The following is an 8,420-nucleotide window of genomic DNA, read 5'->3' as shown; positions in this document are numbered from 1 at the left end:
TAAAATAATAATTATTACATATAATTTAATAATTAATATTAAATTCCATAAAATTCTTGATAATAAATTTTCTTATATAAATTTATACAATTTAAAATAATTAATATTAAATGTAATTTAATAGTGATATATAATTTCATAAAATTCTTAATAATAAAATGTTCTTATATGAATTTACTAAAATCAATATATAACTTGAGAATTATATTCGCATAAACATAATTAACTAATATTAAGAAAAGGTTAGATGAAAATGAAATTGTACATCATAATCCATATATTATATAGTTTTACAACATCAAAAAGTTTGAACATTGATATTTAATGGTGAGAAAGAAATCTTCTGACCCATTCCAATCGGGCAACAGAAGGTAAACTAAAGAAAACGATCATTTGAGTTGGATGATCGGGAATTTTACTCAAAGCATCATACCGCTGATCGTCAGTTAAACCTTCAATTGACCATAAGGCTGAATATAAATTTGAAGCTTTCTCTTCCATCTTTTGATGTTCTTCTGACTTCTGCTGAACTACCACCTCGAAGGCAATACTCCTATTGATTTGATCGCCAACGGCCTGGATTTTTCCCCCAACAAAGTGGCAACCTCATCAAATGAAGAATACACATTATCACGAGCATCAGATTTCTTCTTTCTCTTGTTTGAAGATGAGGAACCCCCTTGGTCTCTATCTCCTCGCGGATCATGCGAAACATCCATGTCGTCTAAAGAGACGTCAGCTTCGCAGTCATAGAATGTGTTTCTCTCTTCATTCATATATGTAGTACGTTCATCCTCAGCATGTATTTCTTCAAGAACATCAGCAGCTGTTTGAGCGTCTTTCCCAGTCGTTCGATCTCTTGCGTATATGGCAGTAAGCTGGTTGTAGTAAGGGAAAGAACGATGTCTGAACTGAGAGGCTTCTTTGTGACTCTAAAAAAAATGAGGAAATAATATTAGTTATAAGTTTTGTAAAAAAAACAAATAAATACTTGAAATACATTTTACCTTTACATAGGATTCCCAAACTGCATCTTCAGCAACAACGAGCTGCCTATGCTCGTCCCAACCAAAACCGTTGTTGTTTTGGCCATTAAGCATGTCGTAGACGACTGACCATTCACTTTTTAGGCACCTAATCCGAGATTCAATATTTGGCTTCGCCTTCAACATTGCTCTTGGTAAAGCCTTTTCTAGCATTTTTTCTAGCTCGTTCAAATAACCGGCCTTGAACCCGGTATCAGCATTAAATGTTCCTACATTGTGCAAATCCACCATGCAAGAAACCAAGGTCGCATCTTCTTACGAATCCATTTTCTTTTGCTTCCTCGAGAAGCTTGAGAAGAAGCATGTGATTGTGGAACACGACATAATTATCTTAAGAAAAAACAAATTAACATTATTTCTTGTTTTAATATCATGAATCAAAAGGTGAGCAGTTTATAATATTATATAGTTAGTTCAATACTAAATTTAAATTCATAACACATGCTGAATGAAAAGATAATTAAATTATAATTCAACAAAGTTTAGTACAATACAAAATTTTAATCAAACACCACCGAAGTTTCATAAACTAGATACATAAAATAACATCAACAAATCAATTCAAACTCAATTTGTCCCTAAACCTAACTAATTTCTAGATGCTTGCCATTCATCGAACATTTGGTTGGCTAGTTCCATACTCCAAGTAGCCCAAGCATCTGATGGATGAATATTTGTGATATTCGGTTCATCGTCATCCACCACATTAGTAGGTAATCCTTCTCCCACCTCCGCTTCAACGGGATCAATACTCATATGGGTTCGAATAAAATTATGGAGCAAACAACATGCAATAATAATTCTATTGTGCACCCTTACAGGATAAAAAAATGGACTCCTAAGTATTCCCCATCTAAGTTTTAATAACCCAAAGCATCTTTCAATAACATTACGTGCTGAGGCATGTTTCATATTAAAAAACTCTTACGGAGAAGTTGGCTGATAACCCTGACGCCACTCGTTCAAGTGATATCGTTGTCCTCTAAAAGGTGCAAGAAATCCCTCACAATTTGTGTATCCAGCATCAACTAGATAATAACAACCTATAAAATATAATTTTTTTTAAAATGATTAATTCAGCACAAAAAGTTTGATCTTAATGAACAATATCAAAGTCCTCTAACTATCCACTTTACCGTGAGGAACTTTTAGTCGATGTCTTCTACTAATGGCATCTCGAAGAACCCTCCCATCGGCAACTGAACCTTTCCAACCAGGAAAAACATAAACAAATTGCATATCAGGTGTACAAACACCTAGCATATTTGTTGCTATGTCACCTTTTCGCGTTCGATATCTAGGTTTATCAACTGTTGGAACCCTAATCTTGATGTGGATTCCATCAAGAGCACCTAAGCAATTCTATATCACATTATATAAAACCTTGAGTTAGAATACTATTTTAAATCTAAATCAACTAAATGTTGTACAAGCTATATATAAAACTTAGTCCAATACCTTAAATCATTTCCACATTGTGTCAGAAGAATCGGCTGTAATTGCCTCCGGCTTTTTAAATAACACATCTTGTAAGCATATCACAGCATTTAAAACACTATGAAATGCTCTGCTAACAATTTCCCCGGACCTTCTAAAGTGATGCTTGATAACTCGATTTTTAAGGTGATGGGAGATGATATGTAAAAACATTGCCACTTGCTCATCAACAAGCATGTTTCTTGACGACTTCAATCTCCCTAACGATTCTAACATTTCACATAGTTTAAAAAAGGCAGTTCTATTCATCCTAGTTTGTTCAATATAGGTCTCATCACTAGCATATACAAGTCTTTTCACATAATCCCGTTTTGCATAAAAATCTAAGGTATAGGACCTAATCATTGGTCTATAAGTATGTAGGCTAAGGCTGGCACCCATTCTAAATAAGAACCAAATCGCAATTCTACAGATTTCCAACCATATTGTCACTGCAATACCAATTCTTTTACGCCTCACATTTTGTGCAATTAAAGGCAGACGGGCCATTACTGTAATATATTAATGTGTTCCATATTGTCAAATCGCAGTAAAAGGGTCACATTTCTCCAATCATAATTTCAATAAGAGTAAAATAAAATTAAATAATTTAATTGCCGAAGAACTTACAGTGATTGTGTGAAAAGAAGACGATCAACTATGGGTGGAGGAAGCAATCAAACAAGTCGCTTCAATAGGAAGCAATATCACACTATCAAAGAAAAATGAACAATACAAATTTAGAATCTTAACGAAGTAAAAAATAGAACTAGAACATTAACATTAACAATGAATATTTGTTTTCTAATCAACTATGTTACCAAATACTTGTTTTTACTCAAGTTGTTTTTAACCAATCATAATAACAATTGAATATTTGTTTTGTAATCAAGTTGTTTACTTGATTATATCTAATAATCCAATTTTAATATATTGAATATTTGTTGTTTAATCAAGTTGTTTACTTGATTATATGTAATATTATTAAAATAAAAAATGTAATCAATGCGGTCTTCAATCACGGTGTTCAAATCTAATACAAGAAAATAGATTTACAGTATAGTTTTGTCTCTCTTTTTCGGATGCTGTGTTTGTTTCCACAATCTTCATGTGCAAGCTATTTATCGTTGATGGTTTACACAACCCGCCTCGCTTGCATCTTGTGTTTTGAATGGATTAGGCTTAAGCAGTTGTTATAATGTTGTGTGAACTGTGGTTTGTGTTCAAACATAGTTTTGCATATCTTGATATCCAATAGGTAAGAAAAAGGATTGTAAGTAAAGCTCCAAAAAGTAGAATCACATTTGAAACAATTATTATGATTTGTTTTGTGTATATATATATATATACATATATACATACGCATAGATTGGGATGAGGCAGAATCATGTTCCTTTACTTTCGTCTAGCCATTTTAGATGCCATGGAATTCTTCCTTGAATTCATTCTGTATTTTTCTTGTTAACTTTGGCATCTAAAATTGGCAATTATTTCATTCCTTCCATTATTACTCTTTGCTTACTTCAACTTTATATGGTTTATCCCCCATTTTTTTTAATCATAAACAAGCAACATGAATTAAAAAAGAAATTACAACATAAATTCTTTGTTCTTTTTTTCATCTTGATGAAGGGATAGGGGAAGGGCTTTTTCAGAATTCAATGGTTAATTGACTTTAAACAATTTTCTTTTTATTAATTAGATCAAAATTATTCACAAAATTATAAAATATTAATAAAACTATAACATTTTTGGAGAAGCATTTCTGCTGAGGGGCTTCAGAGTCTTAAATGCCTCTTAAAAGGATAGAACTATATTACATTTTTTTACACTCAATACATGGTTGGTACACAAAGGAGACAACTAGTTAATGATAAACTTTGGGGATAATGAAAATATGTCCAAAATTGAACATAATGATGTGAAAATGAAGAGTGAAGGAGCTGTTAGAGCTAGAAGCAAAAAGGCATTGCTTGTAAAAAGTGAAGATGATGATGTGAAGGCACTGAGATATAATCCACAAGTTTCACGAATTCAAACAGAAGAAAGAACAAAAGAATCAGGTAAGTTGTAAGTACTTATTCTATTTGTTTTGCTAGTCTTTTCATTCTCTTCAGAATGTTATTTGTGTTTTATTTTCTAATTACAACTTTGTTACTATGTAATAGATGCAAATGTGATTCAAATTCAGAGAGTTATGAAGATAATGTGAATTTGATAAAGTTTGGAGGGTTTTCTAAGGAAGTAAAGATGTCTAAAGTCTTCAAGTACGATGAAGTGAACTCGAAAAATGAAGGAATAAGAAGAAACTCATGCTAAAATAAAGATTATGTTTAGATGCAACCAAACCAGTTTCCATTAAATTGGAAGATGATCAGGTTTTTGCAGAAAACATAATTTTTTTCCTTTTTGCAGATAAAGCAAATGCAATGATACCATCTAAACATGAAAAGATATTGCATGGAGCTGTACCAAAGATATCCTATAATAATTTGTTCCACTAATGTAAGGGCAAGGCCTGTTATAAAGTACATAATCTACCCGAAAGGTAAATAATTTCTCTTGATTAATATAGTAACAACAACACAATTATTTATACCAAGTAGGTACAATTCATTGCTCTGAATTTGAGAAATTTATACCAGTGAGAACGTAAGATGCATTTTTGCGTTTGACCAAAAAAAAAGAATCACTTCTTTTACAACATGACATGAATGAAGAAATACGCAATGCCTGTTGTTTTCCTTCCTATTTGATTTTTTATCATGATTGTAAGTTGTAACGCATCATATTAAGTAATTTTATTAAGAAAATAGATGAAGCACGAATCATCGAGACTCAAGCCTTATGCAGAATCAAAATTGACTCACCGTCGCCTTTACGAACAAAGAATCTAGTGGAACAGACATATCTGCGGCAAAAACCCTCAAAGACTGCGATAAACAACAAATTTCAAATAGGTAGAAACCAAAATAAAAAGAAAAATGCAAAACTCCAAGGCGCGAATCTTCACTCTTGAAGTTATCACCCAACAACCAAAATCACCGGACAAAACATCATACTTCCTTCTTCTCAGAGAAAATATATAGCAAAGCATAATAAGAGGCGACCAAAACCTTTGTAGGATTTCCACGAGGGTCAAAGGCTTTCAAAGCGGAGGTCCCGAACCTCAAGCTCGTTCTCTGCTTGCTTTGGACAAAGACTTTCAACAGATATCTGAAACAACAAAACAAGGCTTGGTTATCCAACATATAAAAGAATTTAAGCATCTACCTGGTGTACATGCGCATAGAGGAACTTTCACTAAATAAATAAAAGACATAACAATAAAAATTATTATATTAGCAATCTGAAATGCATCACAATAAACATTTAACAATTCTGACAAATGCATCCCTATAATACACTTTAGGTATGTCCACAAGGGATGCCTTGTTATACATCATGATATTATTCAAGAGTACTTGTTATACATCATGATATTATCCGAAAAATTATCAACTTTTTCCCATTTTCAAACACAGTTCATTGAGCCATACCAGATTTATATGAAACAATTTTCTCATTTGTAATAGCAAAATATGGGGCTTAAGCTTCATCAATGGAAGTAACATGGATTAGACCCATGAAAGTTGGGGTTTAAATCCTAATGTTTCTAAATACTTTAGGAGCTAAAGTATTCACATGGTTTACCGGTGAATCAGTTTCTAATTATAAAATCACTTCCCCCTTTTCCTTTCCCAGCAGCCACTGAATATCTATGCAAGCTGTAATTTAGAATCTTTAAATCAGAAACATCTCACTGAAGCTGGATAATCTTCCTAGCTTCCATTATTTCTCCCCAAATTAAGCGAATTTACATGTCTCTAATTCTTCTTGGTAAGCTTAAATTTAAAGGATAGTTAAAGTTTCTCTTTTTCTATTTATCCAAATCTCGTGAAAATAAGTAAAATAAAAATAATCATATTGCTAAATCCAATAGATATTCCAGTCGAATTCTATTGATTCTAATTAAAATTTATTAAAATTTCAATTTCAAGTAACCTCCTAATTCCATTTTGTAAAGAAATGATAAATTTCAATTAAGAAAAAGGAGCTGGAAATTATTAAGAGACAATTAGACTTACAGAAGGTTTCCATCGAAGAAGCATTTCCTGAAGGAAAGGAAAGGAAAAAAATCAGTAAATAAGGTGGGTTATCCATTTTTTGAATCGAATAAACAATAGAAATTATAAGAAATCGAAATAACAAAAGAAAGGAAGAGAGTGGAACTACGAACGTGAAGCCATCATCCTTGAGCTCCCTTAAGAAAGTGCGGTGACCGCTTTCACGGATCGCCTGCAACACACTCTTTACCACCGTTGTAAATTGTGTTGTAAAGAAAAAGAAAAGAAAAGGTTGTGAAGCGGCTAAAGCGAAATGAAGGAAGAAATGAAGGAACGGCTAAGTTGTGAAGCGGCTAAACTGAAAGCAGAAGGAAAGGGAAGCCAACAGGAGGGTAAAAGCAGGAGGTAATCAAACAAGAGCTAAACTGAGCAAAAGGGTGGGATTACAAATCCGTGAATTTTGAGGATTAGGCCAGTAGTGTATTAGACCTGTAATAGGAATACCCTCAACCAAACAAAGTATTAAAGGTGTATTAAGTGGGGCCCACTGATTAGAGGTGTATTGGCTATGCCAATACACCCAACCAAACAAGTTGTCAAAAATTCATAGCAATTTGACACTTTTTCCTTGTAGAACTCTAATTTTGCACATTATGCAATTTAGTCCTTTTTATCAAATTAAGCATACAAACGTTAAAATTTCTTAATGAAATTTTTATTTGACACTACGAACATGTAGTAGACATTAAAATATTAGTAAAATATTTATTTTAACATGAGATTTGTGGTCCCAAAACCAATGAACACACAAGCCAATGAACACACAAGCCGAAGGAGGTTTTCAATACTTCATTACTTTCACTGATGACTTCAGTATATATGGGTATATTTATCTTATGCGCCATAAATCTCAAGCCCTTGAAAAGTTCAAGGAATTTATAAATGAAGTACAAAACCAACTAGGTAATAGTATCAAGGCACTTCGATCAGATTGAGGATGAGAATACTTAACCTTAGAGTTTGATGTGTTTTTGAAGGAATGTGGGATTATCTCACAACTTACACCTCCTGGTACTCCATAATGGAATGGAGTTTCTGAAAGGAGAAATCCAACACTATTAGACATGGTTCAATCAATGATGAGTCATGTTGATATTCCTACTTCCTTTTGGGGACATGCACTTGAAACAACTGCTTTCACACTAAATCATGTTCCATCTAAATTGGTTCAAAAGACACCATATGAGATGTGGATTAGGAAGTTTCCTAGTATGTCTTTCATGAAGATTTGGGGTTGTGAAGCTTATGTTAAATGTCAGATGTCTACTAAGCCCGAACCCAAATCTCAAAAGTGCATCTTTGTGGGATATCCTAAGGAAACTACATGATATTATTTCCTGACTCCTACCGAGAACAAAGTGTTTGTTGCTCGAACAAGAGTATTCTTTGACAGAGAATTTGTCTCTGGAAAAGGAAATGGTAAAAGAATAGAACTCGAAGAAATTTGTGAACAACAAACCACTGAACCAGAGATTGAACAACAACAAGTTCCACAAGTTGTTGCGGAACAATCAACTACTTTGGAAACACAACTACCACTAAGATCTTTAAGATAACGCCGTGTACCTAAGAGATATGGATTTCTCAATACAACACATTCTGATATTCTACTTATGGATCAAGATGAGCCTAGGACTTATCAATAAGCATACAAAATCCATGTCAAAAAACCAAGTATGGATCTTGGTTGACCCACCTAAAGGGCTCAAACCCATAGGGTGCAAATGGGTTT

At 33.1% G+C, this 8,420-nt stretch overlaps 1 long non-coding RNA gene across 1 annotated transcript; it reads right to left on the bottom strand.

The window, feature by feature from the left end:
- Positions 1-690: 690 nt before the first annotated feature.
- Positions 691-6,936, bottom strand: LOC128041370 (uncharacterized). The gene is made up of 4 exons (XR_008196344.1): positions 6,802-6,936; positions 6,650-6,676; positions 3,153-3,234; positions 691-932 (listed from the first exon to the last, which is right to left on the bottom strand). It is a non-coding gene; the product is annotated as an uncharacterized LOC128041370 (long non-coding RNA).
- Between the last annotated feature and the right edge of the window lie 1,484 nt (positions 6,937-8,420).

Source organism: Gossypium raimondii, chromosome 5 (assembly GCF_025698545.1).
Source record: "Gossypium raimondii isolate GPD5lz chromosome 5, ASM2569854v1, whole genome shotgun sequence".
Classification (NCBI taxonomy): Eukaryota; Viridiplantae; Streptophyta; class Magnoliopsida; order Malvales; family Malvaceae; genus Gossypium; species Gossypium raimondii.
Note: the sequence above shows the minus strand (reverse complement) of the source record. Positions and strands in the feature narration are given on the sequence as shown.